The 23,292-nt window shown below is 43.4% G+C and overlaps 1 pseudogene; it reads left to right on the top strand.

Annotated features, from left to right (window-relative positions):
* Nucleotides 1-16,183: 16,183 nt before the first annotated feature.
* LOC126189916 (5S ribosomal RNA) lies at nucleotides 16,184-16,301 on the top strand (annotated as a pseudogene).
* Nucleotides 16,302-23,292: the final 6,991 nt, after the last annotated feature.

The following is a 23,292-nucleotide window of genomic DNA, read 5'->3' as shown; positions in this document are numbered from 1 at the left end:
GTAGAAGTGGTATGTAGTAGTACCCATTCAAAAAATTTGGCGTGGCTAAAATACCCACTGTGGACTTCAGGAAATATATACACACTTAGAAAATTTGCGAGTCAGCTGTGCTAACTACAGTTACAATGACGTACTTAGGTCTCAGTGCGAGTTGTCTTCCACTTTGGAAGAGTTGTTGCCCTAAACAGCTAACCGTCTGCTGTTCCAAACGGTGGAGCAGCCATTACGAAGTGGGGCAGCAAACTAGCAAACGCGTGGTGGTGTTACTGACCTAATGTACTGGTGTAGATAGCTGCTGCCACAAGTATTTTGGGAACGCTGTGGTTGGAAATGACAAATGATAGTATGGTCAGAGCGTTAAGATTATATGATTGTTAGCAAAGGTTTGAGTGCTATTTGAATTTTTACGATGCATACTAAAGTTGTTCATCAAAAAGAAATTCTGAAGACAGAATTACGGAATTCTAATACACGTGTCAACGAATCGTATAGAAAAAATAGAAGTTACTAAGGTTTCTAGAGCTTGCAGTGGTTTTCAATTAGAGGAAATTTGTTGTCAAAGCCTTCAAGCTGTTGGTGATCTTGAGCTTGACGAAGCTAAACTTCCGCATCTGCACAAAAGTACAGATGCCTCGATCAAAGTAATAATAATGAAAACGTAAAATTCAAAACAACTCAGTAATTTCCAGAAAATAATATTTTGATGTGATTAGATAATTCCGTTACTAAAAGGTCTAACAGACATTGTTTGCGCGAATTTTTTCAATCATTGGAAAAATTTGCTCTCAGACATCCTATTGATGTCGATGAAATTGTAAAATATTATAAAAATAATATTGATTGAGAGCGATTGTTGAGATATACATATATATTTGTAAAGTTTGAACAGATGAAAGGAGTGCCCAAAAAAACTTCAAGGGAGTTGTGGAGTTTAGAGAGATTTATGAATGAACCAGAGAACTAAAGCCAAGATTTGAACGCTTTCTTCGCTTCATATTACAACTCCTGTTTTATTCTTTTCAAATGAGCGAAGGTTTTCTATTTTATGCTGATTCAAAACATATTTAAGATCAGCAGTGTTGCAGAATCGATTCCATCATATGACTGATTTGCATCTTTAATGCGACATTACCGACGAAGCAGATTTAAATGATTTGTTAGGTACATTTAGTTATTGTTACGCAAAGTGCACCACAGTTTTTGCAGCTTCAGTTATTTTTTATTGAAAATCGTGTAATTAAGTAAATAATGTTTTAATTTTATCGTATTTTTTACCTCTAAAGTCCCCTTTTTATGAATTTTTCTACTATTTTCACTTCCCGGGAGAGGGCAACCACCCACTCAAAAGGAAATGGGAACCGCCGCGCCTGAGGGTGACATCTAGGTTCTGCGTGATGCATAGAAATAATCAGCCAGAGTCGAGTAGAGCCGTGATGAAGCCCATCTCGATAGCTTCCGCATACTGTTATTGCATGAGAACTTTCCTCCGAGACGCATACCACTTCCGAAGCCCTGTCACGCAGATGTGCTGGCAACACTGACAAGTTCAAATGGCTCTAAGCGCTATTGGACGTAACATATGAAGTCATCAGTCCCTTAGACTTTGAACTACTTAAACCTAAGTAACCTAAGGACATCACACACATCCACGTCCGAGGCAGGATTCGAACCTGCGACCGTAGCAGCATCAAATACTGACAAGTCGGTAGATTATTTTCACCTTTCGTTGCTCAGTACATTCCCATGTTTAGTGCAGGTGAGAGGAAGGGAGACTTGGTACGTGTTTCTTCTGTTGGACACTAAGCTGCATTAGCACGACAGAAAAAAAAGTATAGTGATCTTGGGGTGTGAGTAAGTAACATCTGTATCAGGGTATTGATTACCCTTTATGAAGATTATATTCTCTGTTGACGCTACGTGCCCTCAAGTGATAATAAAATTATCGAAATGTCTTCGTCTGAAGGACCTATTCAGCTAGTATAACATCATCGATTCTGTCTGGGTGTACATCGTAAGGTGTCAAAATTAGTTCAGAACAATTTCGTGTCGCTACGTAAGTAACGTGATTGTTTCAATCAATTACGGTAGCAGCAAAATGTCGTAAAGCAGATAAAAGTTCTAAAAATGATTTATTTCTTGTAACTAAAGTCAATGATTGTATATGTTGTGGAAAAACCAGTATTGCAACCAGTGTACAAGTGTTCGCCCAGAAGCAGCAAAGACCACCAATGCGGCGGTGACTGACAGCAGCAACGCGCGCCAGAGATTATCCTGGACGGGCTGGCCACTATACAACGAAACGACAGCCACATGAAATTATATATTGATTGTTAAAGAATAACGGTAGCGTTTGCCTAGATTTATGGTTCAGCTACGGCTTTATGGAAAGAAGCAGTTAGTCACTATTGAGAAGCCAAAGAGTACGTGAGTTTGAGGCGTCGACTTTCGTGTTACTGCATGTTGGTCGAGACACGTTTACGTGTGTCATTATCGATACTTCGCTACGAGAATTCGATATCTACTATCAAGACAGCTAGAGATTTTCCGTCAATTTTGTTAGAAAGGTTTCGGAGGCTTGTAATGAATGGAATTAGATTTTCAAATGCAAGATGAGATGATGCAGTAACGATACTAGGGCACAATCGTTGGAACTGTTTCATGAATTTTGTTGGAATACAGCTCCTCGTAATTTTGATGATACTACAGCTGTGGTCAAGCGATCTTTGAGATCTCGTGGATACGCGACAAGCCAACACCTGAAGTGGCTGACTTTTGAAAATCTGATTTTAAGTAAGCTTGAAAATGGTGTTGGTGCCTAATTTTTATTTTTATTTTTACTACTTTTTTTTAAATTTCTATCTCGATCAATATGGGGATTAGATTTGTTGTCACTCCATCACATCAACGTTTACTGATGTAAAGATCTGATTCATTTTAAATAAACTCTTCTTCGTTAAAATTAAAACCAAGTCCCCGTATTATCATTTTAACCACTATTCTGAATAAATGGAAATCCAATTTTGCACTTGGAAAAGAAAAAAATAATGATAAAGGTTGGAAGTTTAGTGATCAAACGTATAACAAGTAAAGCAATCACGCTCAGGTCAGCGATATAACATAAATAAATGACTGATGAGTCTTTGGAAAGAAAGCAAGGAAGTATTTTATCAAAGTTTAACGACGCAAAGTTTACCATTTACGTAATATCTTGAAAAGTAACACTGGAGTTACAGTTAGAAAATTTGGCAATTTTAAAGCAATAGATTAACTTACTAGATAATTCTGATTTATTACAAAAGACTATATGTAAACCTCATTAGCAGAGGTATCGCCAATAAGAGCACGTAAATAACTGTTTTTGTTTCCATAGTAACCAGTACATCATTGGCCTGAGACAACTGCTTTATAAAAAAAATTAACTGCAGAACCTTTTATACATTTTGGCATGCATAAGTGCTGTAATTAAGAAGTAGGAGTAATTAACTAAATAATTTAATGCCAATTACAACGTTGTTATTATCTGAGTAACGAGTTAAGTGGTGTGAATATGACGAGGTACAGTACGACTGTCCCATATAATTTTCATTAATAGTAATTTGTGTAATTTCCAAGAATGTTTGCCTATCGAAGCAGTGGACTCCAAACGATAGATATCGAACGTGTGATTCTAAATCCATCACGCAACTATGGCGGCGCGCGTTATGATAAATTATTTGTGAGATGCTAGGAAAACCCAAATGACTTATGACGGTAATGAGTGGGATGTCTGGTATTGTAAACGCTTCTCCGGCCGATTGCCTCACGTGCTAGAATCTAATTCCATGCTTATACAATGTAGAAAATTGTTTGAATTTTGTCGAAAATGTGACACACTACCCATATTTTTGCGTGACACTTGCAGAGTCTACCCAGGTTACGGCAAAAAGGGAATCTTCCCGTAGTATACACATCAAATGGACTTTCTCATGACGACAACGTCGACGACGAGCGAGGTAAGTCGTTTCCTTTGTAGTTACAACTATTTTAGTAACGCTCTTCTTTTGCCGTTGCTGCAGTGACCTCTATAAACATGCTCATAACGCGCGCCACCACAATGGCGTGATCGATTTAGTTCGCACGTTCGATATCTATCGTTTGGAAACCGCGGCTTCGATAGGCAAACATTCCTGGAAATTACCGTAATTTATACGGTACTCACGTTTGTGGCGTGTTGATGATCTCTATAATTATTTATGAGCTTAACTCAAAAAGATCAGTGGGCTCGTTATGACATCATAGTGTTGGAAAGCTTACTTACCAAGTCGATCAGGTACACGAGCGCTGATTATTCTTTGAATTGCTCATACAGTGTGTTCAAGAGCCTGTTATTTCCTGAGAGGATGCATTGAGATCTATTACGCCTCTCCACGAATTATTTGCAATTTGTTGCATTAATATTTTGTTTTCTCGGTTTCCTCTTGTACTGGCTTAGGGTGACGCCTGAACGTTTTATCAGTGTTTGAGAGTGTACTTACGTTACACTCTGCCAGCTACTAAAGAAGAGAATTAGTTGAGAGCGGAGAAGTATTAGGAAAGAAAAACTTCAGTGGCAGCCAACAGAAATTACTGAACGACGAGCGCATTGTGGAAACCTACGACGTACCTGCTGGATTATTACTTCCCCTCTTTGGTAAGAAAAATTATTATTTTTGAAAGATAATCCTGCATCAACGATTAATTTTATAAACTGTATTTGCCGGCCGTGGTGGCCGTGCGGTTCTAGGCGCTCCAGTTCGGAGCCGCGTTGCTGCTACGGTCGCAGTTTCGAATCCTGCCTCGGGCATGGGTGTGTGTGATGTCCTTATGTCAGTTAGGTTTAAGTAGTTCTAGGGGACTGATGACCACAGCAATCGAGTCCCATAGTGCTCAGAGCCATAAACTGGATTTGGCGAAGATCGCGCGCGCGCGCTTTTGTGTGTGTGTGTGTGTGTGTGTGTGAGAGAGAGAGAGAGAGAGAGAGAGAGAGCGTGCTCGCGCGATTATACGCGCATGAATCGGACTATCGAATAAAAACTAGATCACCACCAACAGCTACTATAGTATTAGCAATTCCTGTATTGTGACGTAGCTCATGTGTCAGCTGATTGACGACTTGCATATCTTCATATAGGTAGCGTAGATTCCGTCAAAGAACATCGTGGTTACACTACTTTTTAGAGAGAACGGAAATTCGTAACGCTGTTCATAAATGTCTGTATCGACAGATATCTGTTGTAAGCATGCGTAAGTCCTTAACATCGTATAAATAATGTCAAAGATCTAAAAATTAATAAACTGGCTGCCAAGTTTGACGATCGGGAGCCCGTGACTGTGTAATGAAAGAGTTTTTACAGTGGCGAAATATGGTGACGTTTTCGCCTGAAAAGTAATAGATATCGCTGAGAAATTACGCAAAGAGACAGTAAGTATTTATCCTACGTTCATTAGACAAAGAACGCTCCATATATATTAGGAGTGTCACACTAGCAACTTTGCGTAACGTGCCACATCGCGGAATATAGCTCAAGCTTAGTATAGCAATGTAATATACATGGAGAACCCGAACTCCAGCGACAAAATCATAGGCATTTTTTCTGAGAGTTTACTCGTGGTATCGGGTAGGTCGTTACGGAAGAAATCTATATTTTCTTTGATGTCTTGCTCCCGTTTATCTTTGTACTGCGTTGAAAATCACTGCAGAATGGTGCAAATATTGCCGGTATGCGCTGTGTGCCATGTCTGGAAAGAAACTTTGCTCAGTTCGTCCATGGTACTTGCTGTTGACGACAGTAATGACTGCTTTACTCTTCGCCCTTAAGCTTGTATTCATTGTCACATGGTTGTTCTCTCAACAGTGTTATTTATATTTTAACATTAATAAAGAGCAGTAAGGATAGGTTTGTCGAAGAAGGTTTAACCATTGGACCCCGTCACAACCGAATCCAGTACAGCATGTTTCGACATTTGTCAGCAGCCTCAAAGGAAATCCTTCTCCACTGTTTTAATTTGATATGGCAGACAAGCCAGCTTCTCAACTGATAGAGGCAATTCTGATACCTTTGCTCAAACCAGGAAAGAAGCGAACATACACTAGTACTCACCAGAGCGTCACCTTAACGAGTTACGTAGGAAAGATCAAGGAACGAATGGTTAACCGTCGTCTACTCTGGACGTTAGACACCAGGCAACTCCTTAGCCATTCTCAGTTGGGGTTCAGAAGATTTCGATCCACTCGCGACAACTTGACCCTACTAGAGGTGGCTATTCCTACTTAACCATCACTGTATCGGTGTGTTCTTTGACATCTGTAAGGCGTACGACACTACTTGGAGACTCAGGATTCTAGGACAGCTACACCAATGTGCCCACCTTCCCATTTTCGTACAGTCCTTCCTATATAAGCGTTGTTTTGTTTTTTTTTTTTTTTTTTTTGGTCCTGACTGCCTCAAGACTTCACTGACTTCGACGCGGAACACGCCATCTTGTGGGCACTGGAGCAGATGAGACATATTTCTAGTGCTAATTCCCTTGTCTTTTCCGATTCCCTGAGTGCCCTTCACTTTCTACACCGCTAGTGCCCAGAATATGCAGGACGCCCTCCTCCAATTACAGACACCGGGGAAGGAGGTGTCTTTCTGCTGGGTGCCAGGGCACATGAGTATTGCGGGGAACGAACGGGAGGATGTAACACCTGTAAAGGAAGTGTGTCGCGATCGTCGATTAGTTCAGTTCGCCATCCCACTGCATGCGGTTGCCTCGCTGTTCAGGTACAGAGTCATGAGTAGGTGAGAAGAACACTGGCTGGAAGTGATAAACCATAAACCAGGTCTAATAAACTCCACAACGTGGTCGAGGTCCCTCCACGCAGGCGGGATGTTATTCGCCTTCGCACCGGCCACACCATTATGCCGCAGGGCTTCTTGCCCCGGTGAGAGCATCTACACTGTGAGGTGCTTGTGGCCTACTGATAGGGCGACACCTCATTTGCCGGCAGATTTGTTGTCTATTTAGCTGACAGTCTAACGAATGTGGTAAGACTTCTAAATTTTTGTGAATTGTCCGACTTAACCTTGAAAGTTTAGAGTGGCGTATTCAATTTGTTTTCAGGGTGGCTGGCTCATCCGTGTTCTTGGCAAGTGGTCAGCCAGCCACATAGTGCAGTGAATTTAATTTAGTTATTCTCCTGTCTTCCTTAGTTTTACGTAATAGTTTTATAATACCTGAACAGTTTTGACGCTGTCTTCCATGATATGAGCTAGTGTGATTGTGTAGGTGGTCATGTGTCAGACTGAATGAGAGTGAGTGCGATTTTTAATCACAGTCATGTATACGGTTTGTAGCGAATCACCGGAGGCCAATGGTCTCTATAAAATAAATAAAATAAATAAAATATTAATTTATTGTATATGTATGATAGTGATTGGTTGTAATTAATATTTGTTTATCTGGAACGTGGACGTTTAATTATTTGGTATCAGACGCTTGACAATGGCTTTTTCGTAAATGCAATGTTATTCGCAGTTGACCGTGAAATGTGATTCAAATAATCGGACTTCGTATTTAAATCGTTTCCAAAGACTGCTGCGGTAGGTGCGGACTCAAAATCTAAATCTCAATATTAGTATAATTTGCCAGCCATGTCAATACGTCGTACAGAGATGACTGTCTACTAAACATAAAAAAAGTTTACACAGTTAGTTAAATCAGATATATTCAACGAATAAGCCTACAGTTAAATAATTCTACTTACTTTCATAAATATAAATTCTTTACAGAATCGAGTGCCTAGTAAGATTGCAACTCGCAGTGTTCTTATATAACTTCAAGTATGGCGGTGTGCCAGTTAATAAAATATACGTGCTATACTCCTCGACCTCCTTCTTCTTAATCAAACATAAGAGTGTCATAAATGTATTTTGTTTTATCAGCGGCATAGCGCTGCAGTTCTGTGCCATAGGCTTTATTTATTTGTCAGAGATTATTTATTTAATTAAGATTTCGCGTTTCCGAGGAAACTCACGCACGGCATGCAAATGTGCCTTTATATCTCTCATACCAAAATACTCAGAATGAAATGGTCTAATCCGACATGTCGAACCCTATGCTGAAATTTTTCACGCAGCTAGAATACACCTTTAGAAATTCACTGTCAAAGTTTTAGCTACTGAGCTGTAAGTATTTTTAAAAAAATTATTAAAGTTATTCAATTTTGTCGCTTGAAGAACCGTTTATAACAGCGCTTTGTACAGCGATTCCTGCGTAGAACTCGAAACGGCGAATAAGCAGACGCAGCCGAGACAAGAGGACTTAGTGTCATACTGTATACTAACGAGGTAATGATTTGTACGTTGTTACGCTTAAGGCTGTTGGAAGCCATCAAGGGCACTCCAGGATACAAAATCAGACACGATGTAGAGGGCAGGCAAAAGTGGTAGCGTTCAAGTTACGGAAACTAAACAGTAACGCTAGAGCCCTGCAAACTGCAGACGCTCTGGACAGCTGTCTCAGGGAAGAAGTTTCACTTCCGAGAATTAACCCGTAACTCCGCCCAAAGCCTAGATGCTGCTCTAAGGCGTCACAGCAGAAGATGGCCCCGAAAAAGTACTTCTTAGCAGAGGCAGCAAGTTTGATACTTGCTCCTGAGAACTGCAACGTCAGTGGGTTTACAGAGGTACAGCGCTACTACAGCAGTCCCCACTCACAAAAGACTGAGGGCCGGGCGAAGCGACGTAAAACACTGTTTTTGATGGCTGTAATGATAGTGGCAGTGACGTTTAGCTTTCAGCCGAACGCTGTTGCTAACAGACTCGGAGTTTGTTGTTAACGTAAATTCCGGAAGCATCCCTACCTATCGAGTACGAGAGGGGGAGGAATAAGTGTCCAAGGAATAGAAAAGCAACTACAATCACTCAACAGAGGAAAGTCCACTGGACCTGACGGGATGCCAATTCGGTTCTACACAGAGTACGCGAAAGAACTTCCCCCCCCCCCCTTCTAACAGCCGTGTACCGCAGTCGAACGGAAGGTTCAAAATGATTGGAAAAGAGCACAGGTAGCCCCAGTCTTCAAGAAGGGTCGTCGAGCAGATGCGCAAAACTATAGACCTATATCTCTGACGTCGATTTGTTGTAGAATTTTAGAACATGTTTTTTGCTCAAGTATCATGTTGTTTTTTGAAACCCTGAATCTACTATGTAGGAATCAACATGGATTCCGGAAACAGCGATCGTGTGAGACCCAACTCGCTTTATTTGTTCATGAGAACTAGAAAATATTAGATACAGGCTCCCAGGTAGATGCTATTTTCCTCGACTTCCGGAAGGCATTCGATACAGTTCCGCACTGTCACCTGATAAACAAAGTAAGAGCCTACGGAATATCAGACCAGCTGTGTGGCTGGATTGAAGAGTTTTTAGCAAACAGAACACAGCATGTTGTTATCAATGGAGAGACGTCTACAGACGTTAAAGTAACCTCTGGCGTGCCACAGGGGAGTGCTATGGGACCATTGCTTTTCACAATATATATAAATGACCTAGTAGATAGTGTCGGAAGTTCCATGCGGCTTTTCGCGGATGATGCTGTAGTATACAGAGAAGTTGCAGCATTAGAAAATTGTAGCAAAATGTAGGAAGATCTGCAGCGGATAGGCACTTGGTGCAGGGAGTGGAAACTGACCCTTGACATAGACAAATGTAATGTATTGCGAATACATAGAAAGAAGGATCCCTTATTGTATGATTATATGATAGCGGAACAAACACTGGTAGCAGTTACTTCTGTAAAATATCTGGGAGTATGCGTGCGGAACGATTTGAAGTGGAATGATCATATAAAATTAATTGTTGGTAAAGCGGGTACCAGGTTGAGATTCATTGGGAGAGTCCTTAGAAAATGTAGTCCATCAACAAAGGAGGTGGCTTACAAAACACTCGTTCGACCTATACTTGAGTATTGCTCATCAGTGTGGGATCCGTACCAGATCGGGTTGACGGAGGAGATAGAGAAGATCCAAAGAAGAGCGGCGCGTTTCGTCACAGGGTTATTTGGTAACCGTGATAGCGTTACGGAGATGTTTAGCAAACTCAAGTGACAGACTGTGCAAGAGAGGCGCTCTGCATCGCGGTGTAGCTTGCTCGCCAGGTTTCGGGAGGGTGCGTTTCTGGATGAGGTATCGAATATATTGATTCCCCCTACTTATACCTCCCGAGGAGATCACGAATGTAAAATTAGAGAGATTCGAGTGCGCACGGAGGCTTTCAGACAGTCGTTCTTCCCGCGAACCATACGCGACTGGAACAGAAAAGGGAGGTAATGACAGTGGCACGTAAAGTGCCCTCCGCCACACACCGTTGGGTGGCTTGCGGAGTATAAATGTAGATGTAGAATCTAAATGTGGTTGACCAGAGGAGACCTGGAGGTATATAGTGACCCGTCAGATTGGCCGAAGCTTGTTAAGTGCCCGTGACTGGTGGGCCCACTATAGGAAGGGAGAAACAGTGCGCCGCCATGGTTAATTAAGAACCTATGTTTTTGTATTCAGAGAGAGTTCTCAGTCAGATCGTTGGGGCGCAGTCGCTCGTGGCCAGCCTCGGTAAGCTCCGACACGCCTGTTTGTCTCGTTTGGAGTGCTGCTCTCAAGTTTGTATATAACATTGTGCTAGTGTTCGGTACCTCTGTCAGCGTTCACCCTCGTGGTTTCAGACACAGACTCCTTTTGCGCGATCAAATGCCTACTTTGCCTTTTTTAATGTCTAGAAACAGACTTCAGTGTAATAGTTAGTCTGATCACTAATAAATCAGACCCCTGAATACCACGAGTCTCAAAACCAGCGCCTCTCACAGGTGCCCTGCGACAGTGTTTGGCGCTGATCGAAGTCATCAGCCTGCTTTCACTGGGAATTTGTCTTTCTGCATTTACTCCTCATCGCTCTGAAACTACAGACTGCCCTCAAGCCCCCTGCCTTCCCTCTGTCCTGTGTTAGGACACGACAGTAGCTCCAAGTAGCGCGAAGCCCAAAGGGTACACATGTGATTCCTGAGCATTTCAACTAGGCCAAAAATGTCTTACATCATTAATTTTTGGAATAGCTTGCAGTTCATATCGACAGGTAAACTGTTGCACATGTAATTAATACACATGTGTCCAGCGCACGAAAGAATCAAGGCAGTGTATGATGTTACATTACAGACGACTTCGATGACCTGGAACCTTATTTTGTTGGAATCAAATATTTTGTAACAATCCCCTAGCACAGTTTTTATGTAATTTTTGGATAATGCATATTTATGCTAAGAATGACAGTTCCTTGTTTATTCCCTGTAGTCGTTACAAAAATTAGATGTGTCTGTAGGAAGAAGAAAACAAACATTTTCCTGACACCAAGCACACCTGATAAAAGAAAAAGTAATGCATTCAGGCATTTCACATTAACTACTAACTTTATTTAGACAGAACTGGAATGGAGTAAGAAGTAGTCGTGAAGGTTATTCTGCGTATAGTGCTTCATACCATGCATACTTGATCAATATAGTAACATGTGGAGATGCAAACTAACAATGCAAAAATGACCGAAATTTGGCAGTAATGTTCCCTGATACACCTGAAATGACAAACAGTTACCGGATATGATACTATCCAACTTAACACTTTCGCAAAAATTTCTTTATCGAGGAGCTGAATCACACGATTAGTTCCGTGTGGAATTCGAATTATATTAACAGTCTTTTCGTCATCCTCCAAAAAACAGAGGTGTCGAGTCCAAGAGTAAAACAAAGCCAATAAATTAATCTTTGCACATGGTAGGAGACGTTTCGGCTGTAACATTGAAATTATTATCTCCCACTTTCCCTGGTTTTGCTATTTCAATTAAAAGACTTGCAAATAAAGATCCGTTTTCTTTTAAAAATTTTACCCCTAATTTTCCGTGATGTTCTGAAGACAGGGGTAAAGTGGTGGAAAGAGTACTCCACTGATACTTATCACTGACATTGTTGTACACGAATGCATCACCTACACAAGCGACTCCATATCTTTTTCGCTCGAAATGACGAAGTGCGGTTTGCACAGAACTTGATTGATTCGCTATAGTATTGTTCTATAGTGTTACTTATTGATGACATCTTCTATACACGTTTGCTTGAGCTTCGTAATTTTGCGACTTCATTTTCTGTATAATTTCCAGAATCTGTTTAACCAGGTCTTAAAAGCCTGGAAATCAGTAATGTTCCTCTAATTTGCATTTCAGAGCGCTCAGTCTTCTACATCTCCATCGGTAACGGTGCATTGACTCTCACGAGCAGTTCTAAATCTTCCAAGTAGTTTTTCCTTCACGCTTTTGCGAGTTTCATTTTGGTGCATATTTTGTACTTCCTATCTATCTGATTTCCATTTACTCAATTCATCTTCAGATTTCACGAAACGAAACCGGCTTTGCACACTGGTGAAGTTCAAGCGATTTTTCTCTCCTTCGTTGAACCAAAAAATTTACTGCTTTTTCTTTGTCACTGAAAAATATTGCTCTGCAAGTCTTCCTTGGGCTCAGAAGGTACTTTATTTTTGTTCTTGACTTTAATTAGCACAACAACCATCGTTTGAACCACAGTTCGTGAAACTGTTTGAGTTATGTCTAACCGAAATGTCGACATCATTGGAAAGAAGGTCCAAAAAATTAACATATGAGTAGGTCTTCAGGAGAAGCATGTGATTTCGACTGCATATCATGTTCGTCATATTTTGTCATTGCAAGGCTGGAAACATTAACTGAATTCCACATTACTGTGAAACTCTGGAAACTGCACAAAAAGAAAGATGCTAGTAGCATGCGTATGCAAAGAAATCACAAAGAAAACAGATTCAGTTTTATCTGCATTGTTGACATTTAGCTATACCGCAAAGGCAACTACTAATTATTATGGATATTAAATGAGTAGCAGATTCGAGCGAATAGTAACTGTGAGCAACTGTATCGGAGACATTATCAACGGAAACTGAAATTCGCTTTACAAATTACGCTCGCGTTGTGCCGTGTAATCTGTTCTCCGACGTGCTGTCAATCAAGGCTATGTTGACACTGTCTGCTACACCTACAGTAGAGGTCTACACTTCTCCAAGGAGATGGTGAGCTAGATTTTTGTCAAACTTCAACATTTAAAAAAAAAATGCTCGCTGTTTGTCTTAGCAGTTAAAATTTTGAAACTGTGTTTATTTTCTGTATTATAAATTTCAGAGCAGGTTCCAAGATATCGGATTGGACAACTGCCTTGTCAAAAACTATCCCTGAGTAACCACCATATGTTAGCGGGATCGCCTTGTATATTACAGCACTACCCGTATACCAACTTATACTTCGCATCGTTACAGATGTAGCATGTTCTGTTGCTGATGTTTCACTCCTGATAATCGAGAAGTGTTTTTTATCTGTCTAATGAATGAAAGATGAAGACTTTCTGTCTGTTTCACACATACGTTTGTGTGATCTGCTAGTAGTGTCTATGATTTTACAAGTCGAAAGAACCAGTGTATATCTCCATTGTAAAAACACTTTCATTGTACAGCCACGAGTTCCCGACCGACACCCATGGCAGCTAGTTTACTAATATTTTAGATCATTGACATTACTTACGATCTGGTTTAACAACAGCACGCGCTTGGGTTCTATACGGCAACGTTATTTACACCGACAACTCCGGGAGCTGGCAGCTACCCAGTCAAGTACGTGGCGCAGCGAGTAGAGTCGAACAAACGCGCCTGCTGCCCTCCACACGACTAAGTGCTCAAAGGCTGTGACCAATCAGTGACTGGCGCGCGCGCCCCGGCTCTCTGCAGTGCGATAAAATTTAATTAAAACTTTGGCCTCGCCGCCCCGGCCGCGCGCCCGCCATAGCAAACAAAGCGCGCTGGTGGCGTTCCCGGCGCGGCCGCTGCGAGAACAAACGCGGCGCCGCAGCTCACGCCCCAGCTGTCTCCGACGCACGTTGCCCAGCGCACCAATTAAAACTCTGCAACTCGTTGTTGTATCGAGTCCAGGACTTAGGTACGGCATCGCGACCACAAGTGGTCCCAAATTACAACTGCGAGATGTCTGTTCCTGACTGTAATCCCGCCCTCTTCAACCACACGCTCATTTTTATAGGCCCATTTCTGACGTCAACCTGAGGTGGAATTATAAACAATGTTGTATGTTCAAACGTTATAACGTTTCTGGAGAGCTAAATTATCCTTCTTACTGATCAATTAAGGTGTTGGCAACAAATCACTGAAAACCATTACTGCCGGAAAATACACTCTAACGGAAAAAAAGATACGATGCATCATGAAGTATCATCCTGCGATCTGAAGTTTTCCCGGCGTATTTCCAATTTGAACAGTTCTCGGGAATCCGACGGGATAGCGTCGTAATTTCTCCACAATATTTCGGCAGACATTCACGCTACCATCTTCAGGTGAAGATGGCAACGTGTACGTATGCCGAAATATTGTGGAGAAATTACGACGCTACCCGGTCGCACACCCGAGAACTGTTCAAAAGGGATCATCCTAATGCAATGGAAACCGATAGATGTGAGTTCATGCACAGTCAAAAAAAATTATTACCATTTCAGAAAAATGGAGTAATTTATTCAACAGAGAAAACTTCAAACTGAGCAAGTCAGCACCGCTTTCGTCCACCTCTAGTCCGTATGGAAGCTGATATTCGGCTTAATTTCGATTGATGGAGTTATTGGATGTCCACCTGTCCGCCTCCGTAGCGTAGCGGTAGCGTTACCGCCTACCACGCAGGGGGCCTGGGATCGATACCCGGCAGGGAACTGGTTGTTGTGTTTCCTCCATCACCATTTTCATCATCACCATTTCTGACTCGCAAGTCGCCGAAGAGGCGTCAACTAAAAAGACTTACAATACGGCGGCCGGACTCCCCCGAATGGGGCCTCCCGGCCAACAATCATTTCATTTCATTAGATGTCCTCCTGAGGGATACCGTGCCAAATTCTGTACAGTTCGCGCCTTAGATTGTCAAAATAGAGAGATGGTTGGTAGTACCTACCGACAATGCTCCAAATGTTTTCAATTGGGGAGAGATCCGATGACCTTGCCGGCCGAGGTAGGGTTTGACAAGCAGTGGAAAATCTTCCTGTGTACGAGATTCCACTATTTTGCTGAAATGTAGCTAGGACAGCTTGCCATGAAGGGCAACAAGACGGGGCGTAGAACATCGTTGACGTACCGCTGTGCTGCAGGGGTGCCGTCGATGACAACCAAAGGGACCCTACTATGAAAAGAAATGACACCCCAGACCATCGCTCCTAGCTGTCGGGGCGTATGGCAGGCAACAGTCACGTTGCTATCGCATTGCTATTCGGGGTGTCTCCAGAAACGGCTTCAGTGGTCTTAGGGACCCCAGTTAGCTGTGGGATACCAACTTCACTGTCGCCAGCCATGCAGCCCAACAACCAGGATTGATGGCCCTTGGTGCCATTTTTTTCATAGCATGAGTCATTGGTTGTCATCCGCAGCACAAAAAATGGTTCAAATGGCTCTGAGCACTATGGGACTTCTGAGGTCATCAGTCCCCTAGAACTTAGAACTACTTAAAGCTAACTAACCTAAGGACATCGCACACATCCATACCCGAGGCGGGATTCGAACCTGCGACCGTAGCGGTCGCGCGGTTCCAGACTGTAGCGCCTAGAACCGCTCGGCCACCCCGGCCGGCATCCGCAGCACACTTACTGTACAGCGGTATGTCGAAGATATTCTGTGCCCGTTATGTTGTCCTTCGTGGCCAGACCATCCCGGGCTTACATTTCAGTAAGATAATGCCCGCCCCACACAGCAAGAGATTCAACTGGTCTTCTGCATGCTTCCCGAACTCTACCTTAGCCGACAAGGTCGCCGGATCTCTTCCGAATTGAGATCATTTAGAGGATTATCAGCAGGGCCCTCCAAACATTTCGGGATTATGACGATCTAACGGGCCAGTTGGACAGGATTTAGCGCGATATCCCTCAGGAAGACATCCGAAAGCTCGATCAATCAATTCCAAACCAAATAATTGGTTGCATAATGGCCAGAGGTGGCCCAACGCTTCACTTACTTGCTCAGTTTCTGGAGCTCTTTCTTTTGAATAAATCATCCATTTTTTAAAATTGTAATCGTTATTTGGGCAACGGCCTTGCCGCAGTGGATACACCGGTTCTCGTGAGATCACCGAAGTTAAGCGCTGTCGGGCGTGGTCGGCACTGGGATGGGTGACCATCCAGGCCGCCATGCGCTGTTGCCATTTTTCAGGGTGCACTCAGCCTCGTGATGCCAATTGAGGAGCAACTCGATCAAATACGAGTTCTAAGGCCTCCGATTTTTTTTCTAATTAACTACTCACCCGAAATCGATGAAACTGGCGTTACTTCTCGACGTAATCGCCCTGCAGGCGTACACATTTTTCACAACGCTGACGCCATGATTCCATGGCAGCGGCGAAGGCTTCTTTAGGAGTCTGTTTTGACCACTGGAAAATCGCTGAGGCAATAGCAGCACGGCTGGTGAATGTGCAGCCACGGAGAGTGTCTTTCATTGTTGGAAAAAGCCAAAAGTCACTAGGAGCCAGGTCAGGTGAGTAAGGAGCATGAGGAATCACTTCAAAGTTGTTATCACGAAGAAACTGTTGCGTAACGTTAGCTCGATGTGCGGGTGTCTTCGTCTTGGTGATACAGCACACACGCAGCCCTTCACGGACGTTTTTGTTGCAGTGTAGGAAGGAATTTGTTCTTCAAAACATTTTCGTAGGATGCACCTGTTACCGTAGTGCCCTTTGGAACGCAATGGGTAAGGATTACGCCCTCGCTGTCCCAGAACATGGACACCATCATTTTTTCAGCACTGGCGGTTACCCGAAATTTTTTTGGTGGTGGTGAATCTGTGTGCTTCCATTGAGCTGACTGGCGCTTTGTTTCTGGATTGAAAAATGGCATCCACATCTCATCCATTGTCACAACCGACGAAAAGAAAGTCCCATTCATGCTGTCATTGTGCGTCAACATTGCTTGGCAACATGCCACAGGGGCAGCCATGTGGTCGTCTGTCAGCATTCGTGGCACCCAACTGGATGACACTTTTCGCATTTTCAGATCGTCATGCAGGATTGTGTGCACAGAACCCACAGAAATGCTAACTCTGGAGGCGATCTGTTCAACAGTCATTCGGCGATCCCCCAAAACAATTCTACATCTACATCTACATCTATACTCCGCGAGCCACCTTACGGTGTGTGGCGGAGGGTACTTATTGTACCACTATCTGATCCCCCCTTCCCTGTTCCATTCACGAATTTTGCGTGGGAAGAACGACTGCTTGTAAGTCTCCGTATTTGCTCTAATTTCTCGGATCTTTTCGTTGTGATCATTACGCGAGATATATGTGGGCGGTAGTAATATGTTGCCCATCTCTTCCCGGAATGTGCTCTCTCGTAATTTCGATAATAAACCTCTCCGTATTGCGTAACGCCTTTCTTGAAGTGTCCGCCACTGGAGCTTGTTCAGCATCTCCGTAACGCTCTCGCGCTGACTAAATGTCCCCATGACGAATCGCGCTGCTTTTCGCTGGATCATGTCTATCTCTTCTATTAATCCAACCTGGTAAGGGTCCCATACTGATGAGCAATACTCAAGAATCGGACGAACAAGCGTTTTGCAAGCTACTTCTTTCGTCGATGAGTCACATTTTCTTAGAATTCTTCCTATGAATCTCAACCTGGCGCCTGCTTTTCCCACTATTTGTTTTATGTGATCATTCCACTTCAGATCGCTCCGGATAGTAACTCCTAAGTATTTTACGGTCGTTACCGCTTCCAATGATTTACCACCTATGGCATAATCGTACTGGAATGGAATTCTGCCCCTATGTATGCGCATTATATTACATTTATCTACGTTTAGGGAAAGCTGCCAGCTGTCGCACCATGCATTAATCCTCTGCAGGTCTTCCTGGAGTACGTACGAGTCTTCTGATGTTGCTACTTTCTTGTAGACAACCGTGTCATCTGCAAATAGCCTCACGGAGCTACCGATGTTGTCAACTAAGTCATTTATGTATATTGTAAACAATAAAGGTCCTATCACGCTTCCTTGCGGTACTCCCGAAATTACCTCTACATCTGCAGATTTTGAACCGTTAAGAATGACATGTTGTGTTCTTTCTTCTAGGAAATCCTGAATCCAATCACAAACCTGGTCCGATATTCCGTAAGCTCGTATTTTTTTCATTAAACGTAAGTGCGGAACCGTATCAAATGCCTTCCTGAAGTCCAGGAATACGGCATCAATCTGCTCGCCAGTGTCTACGGCACTGTGAATTTCTTGGGCAAATAGGGCGAGCTGAGTTTCACATGATCTCTGTTTGCGGAATCCATGTTGGTTATGATGAAGGAGATTTGTATTATCTAAGAACGTCATAATACGAGAACACAAAACATGTTCCATTATTCTACAACAGATTGACGTAAGCGAAATAGGCCTATAATTATTCGCATCTGATTTATGACCCTTCTTGAAAATGGGAACGACCTGCGCTTTCTTCCAGTCGCTAGGTACTTTACGTTCTTCCAGCGATCTACGATAAATTGCTGATAGAAAGGGGGCAAGTTCTTTAGCATAATCACTGTAGAATCTTAAGGGTATCTCGTCTGGTCCGGATGCTTTTCCGCTACTAAGTGATAGCAGTTGTTTTTCAATTCCGATATCGTTTATTTCAATATTTTCCATTTTGGCGTCCGTGCGACGGCTGAAGTCAGGGACCGTGTTACGATTTTCCGCAGTGAAACAGTTTCGGAACACTGAATTCAGTATTTCTGCCTTTCTTCGGTCGTCCTCTGTTTCGGTGCCATCGTGGTCAACGAGTGACTGAATAGGGGATTTAGATCCGCTTACCGATTTTACATATGACCAAAACTTTTTAGGGTTCTTGTTTAGATTGTTTGCCAATGTTTTATGTTCGAATTCGTTGAATGCTTCTCTCATTGCTCTCTTTACGCTCTTTTTCGCTTCGTTCAGCTTTTCCTTATCAGCTATGATTCGACTACTCTTAAACCTATGATGAAGCTTTCTTTGTTTCCGTAGTACCTTTCGTACATGATTGTTATACCACGGTGGATCTTTCCCCTCGCTTTGGACCTTAGTCGGTACGAACTTATCTAAGGCGTACTGGACGATGTTTCTGAATTTTTTCCATTTTTGTTCCACATCCTCTTCCTCAGAAATGAACGTTTGATGGTGGTCACTCAGATATTCTGCGATTTGTGCCCTATCACTCTTGTTAAGCAAATATATTTTCCTTCCTTTCTTGGCATTTCTTATTACACTTGTAGTCATTGATGCAACCACTGACTTATGATCACTGATACCCTCTTCTACATTCACGGAGTCGAAAAGTTCCGGTCTATTTGTTGCTATGAGGTCTAAAACGTTAGCTTCACGAGTTGGTTCTCTAACTATCTGCTCGAAGTAATTCTCGGACAAGGCAGTCAGGATAATGTCACAAGAGTCTCTGTCCCTGGCTCCAGTTCTGATTGTGTGACTATCCCATTCTATACCTGGTAGATTGAAGTCTCCCCCTATTACAATAGTATGATCACGAAACTTCTTCACGACGTTCTGCAGGTTCTCTCTGAGGCGCTCAACTACTACGGTTGCTGATGCAGGTGGTCTATAGAAGCATCCGACTATCATATCTGACCCACCTTTGATACTTAGCTTAACCCAGATTATTTCACATTCGCATTCGCTAATAACTTCACTGGATATTATTGAATTCTTTACTGCTATAAATACTCCTCCACCATTGGCGTTAATCCTATCCTTGCGGTATATATTCCATTCTGTGTCTAGGATTTCGTTACTGTTCACTTCCGGTTTTAACCAACTTTCCGTTCCTAATACTATATGCGCACTATTTCCTTCAATAAGAGATACTAATTCAGGAACCTTGCCCTGGATACTCCTGCAGTTTACCAATATTACGTTAACTTTTCCTGTTTTTGGTCTCTGAGGACGGACGTTCTTTATCAACGATGATAATGTCCTCTCTGGTAAGCCGTCAGGTATTTTATCGTTTCGCCCAAGGGGGGGTCCCTCTAACCTAAAAAACCCCCGTGTGCACGCCACACGTACTCTGCTACCCTAGTAGCTGCTTCCGGTGTGTAGTGCACGCCTGACCTGTCTAGGGGGGCCCTACAGTTCTCCACCCAATAACGGAGGTCGATGAATTTGCAACCATTATAGTCGCAGAGTCGTCTGAGCCTCTGGTTTAGACCCTCCACACGGCTCCAAACCAGAGGACCGCGATCGACTCTGGGCACTATGCTGCAGATATTAAGCTCAGCTTGCACTCCGCGTGCGATGCTGGTTGTCTTCACCAAATCAGCCAGCCGCCGGAAGGAACCAAGGATGGCCTCAGAACCCAAGCGGTAGGCGTCATTCGTTCCGACATGTGCTACTATCTGCAGCCGGTCACACCCAGTGCGTCCAATAGCTGCCGGAAGGGCCTCCTCCACATTACGGACGAGACCCCCCGGCAAGCACACCGAGTGCACACTGGCATTCTTCCCCGACCTACCCGCTATTTTCCTGAGGGGCTCCATAACCCGCCTAACGTTGGAGCTCCCTATAACTAATAGGCCCGCCCTCTGTGACTGTCGGGACCTTGCCGGAGAATCGGCCACTGGCCCAACAGGCGAGGCATCCTGTGGTGGCTCGGAAACGATGTCATCACCACTAGGAAGCACCCCGTACCTGTTGGAAAGGGGTAAGGCAGCTGCCACGCGGCCAGATCCCACCTTCGCCTTTCGGCCAGGCACGCGAGAGCCCACCACTGTCCGCCATTCACCCTGGAGTGATGGCTGACCGGTAAGATGCTCACTGCCGGAAGACGCAGCGACATCAGGGGTTCCATGTGATTCCAAGGCCACCGAAGTAGGCATAGGTCTCACCACAGTTGCCCCAACACCACTACGAGCCGACGCCTGCGCCTCGAGCTCGATGAGCCTAACAGACAAAGCCTCCACCTGCCCCCGAAGAGTGGCCAATTCTCCTTGCGTCCGCTCACAACAACCACAGTCCCTACACATGACTATGTTTACCCTACCCTATACGGTGACAAATTCCCAAGATAATCTTCTGATGAGCTACTCTGATAATCAAGAAACACTCACTGAAATACGAGACGCGAAAACTACGCTAGGTTTTCCCAGAAAAACTATTTAAAAGCTAAGCGCAGCAAATAAGTACAAAAACGCTTTATACAAACAGTACTCGCTGCTGCTGGTGCTCTCGCTCTCGCTGTCACAAGACAACTGCTGATTCAAGTGACTAGTGGCTAACGGCCGCGAAACAAACAAATGACGGTTTTAGGGCGCTTTCTGTTCTAAACGATCAAGAAAACACTAAGAAATCTAACACGGAAACTACGTAAAGTTTTATCAAGAACTGTTAGTTACTATGCAGAGCAGATAAACACAAATAGAATCCCTTCCTTAGTGGAAGGTCGTAAACAAAATGCAAAATAAACGCTTTATACAAACAGTACTGTACTTTCTCGATCATGTCGTCAGACCGGCTTGTGCGAGCCAGAGGTTGTTTTGGTTTGTTGTCACACGATGTTCTGCCTTCAATAAACTGTCGCATCTACGAACGCACTTTCGACACATCCATAACTCCATCACCACATGTCTACTTCAACTGTCGATGAATTTCAATTGGTTTCACACCACGCAAATTCAGAAAACGAATGATTGCACGTTTTTCAAGTAAGGAAAACGTCGCCATTTTAAGTATTTAAAACAGTTCTCATTCTTGCCGCTGGCGGTAAAATTCCATCTGCCGTAAGGTGCTGCGATCCCTGGGACGTATTGACAATGAACGCGGCCTCATTTTAAATCAATGCGCATGTTTCTATCTCTTTCCAGTCCGGAGAAAAAAAATCGGAGGCCTTAGAACTTGAATGCACCTCGTAGTAGCGGCTTCGGTCAAGAATACCGTCTTACGACCGGGAGAGCGGTGTGGTGACCCCACGCCCCTCCTATCCGCATCCTCCACCGAGGAAGACACGGCTGTCGGATGGTCCCGGTAGGCCACTCGTGACCTGAAGACGGAGTGTAATCGTTTATTTGTCTATACATGTACATCACATCTACAGATTTCCGTCCCATACAGACAATTCCTTCGTGGTGCGTCGTTTTCCTTTAGTCTTAGAGTGCAAACGTTGAGAGCCGCTTTAGTGCTGAGACACATTCGAAGAATGCCAAAGAAATTGTAAGTCATCGATAAAGGCAGTGACTTACAAAATACTTGTAAGATTAATCCACGAGTAGTGCTCATCAGTCTAGGATCCTTACCACGATGGATTAATACAAGAGACAGACAACATCCAACGAAGAGCAGCACGTCTCGTCACGGACTAGCTTAGTAAGTGCGAAAGATTCTGAGTTAACTCCAGTCGCGACAATTCAAGAGGGACATTCTATATCACGGAAAGGTTTGCTGTTTAAATTGCAAGACCCTACTTTCGAAGAAGGATCGGGTAGCATACTACTCTCTTCCATATATGTCTCATGAAATGACGACAACGATTAAGTCAGAGAAATTAGAGTCGCCATATCTACACATCATTCTTGAATGGAACAGGGAAGACGTGAAACTATAGTCGTATAGTCGCATCAGAACTGCCCTGCAGTAAGAACCGCAAGGTGGCTTCCAGTATGTAGATGTAGCTGTAGGTGGGAGGTCTACATCAATATTCTGCAGACCACTGTCATGTGAGGGTGGAGGTTACTTCGTACAACATATTAGCGTATCTTCTCGTTCCATTCGCGTATTGAATTTGGAGATAAAAAATAACACAGACTTCCACAATTAAGTAATGACGGTTGAAAAGTAGATGTATGCATCTTGCAGCATCATCCTTCGAGATGGTCGTAGTGGAGGTGGTTTACTGTTGCCTTCCTCCGACCTGTTATAAAGATGACTGTGATGAGTTACTCTACAGCGTAGTGCTAGGTTCTGTGTTGTTATGGATGAAGGAAAGGGAGGAGGTGAAACCAAGAGCCGGCACATACGAGGTGCGACAATAAAGCAATGAGACTCATGTGCAAAAAATGTTGCTTTCCGTTTTAGTCAAGTTTAGTGTTGTCACCTTCAAAGTAATTCCCTTCTGATTGCACACACTTTTTCCAGCGCTTCTGTCATTGATGGTAATATTTCTGGAAATCACCTTCTGTAATATCC

This window comes from Schistocerca cancellata, chromosome 5, assembly GCF_023864275.1.
Source record: "Schistocerca cancellata isolate TAMUIC-IGC-003103 chromosome 5, iqSchCanc2.1, whole genome shotgun sequence".
In the NCBI taxonomy this organism is placed as follows: Eukaryota; Metazoa; Arthropoda; class Insecta; order Orthoptera; family Acrididae; genus Schistocerca; species Schistocerca cancellata.
The sequence above is the reverse complement of the archived record's forward strand: the minus strand, read 5'-3'. Positions and strand labels throughout refer to the sequence as shown.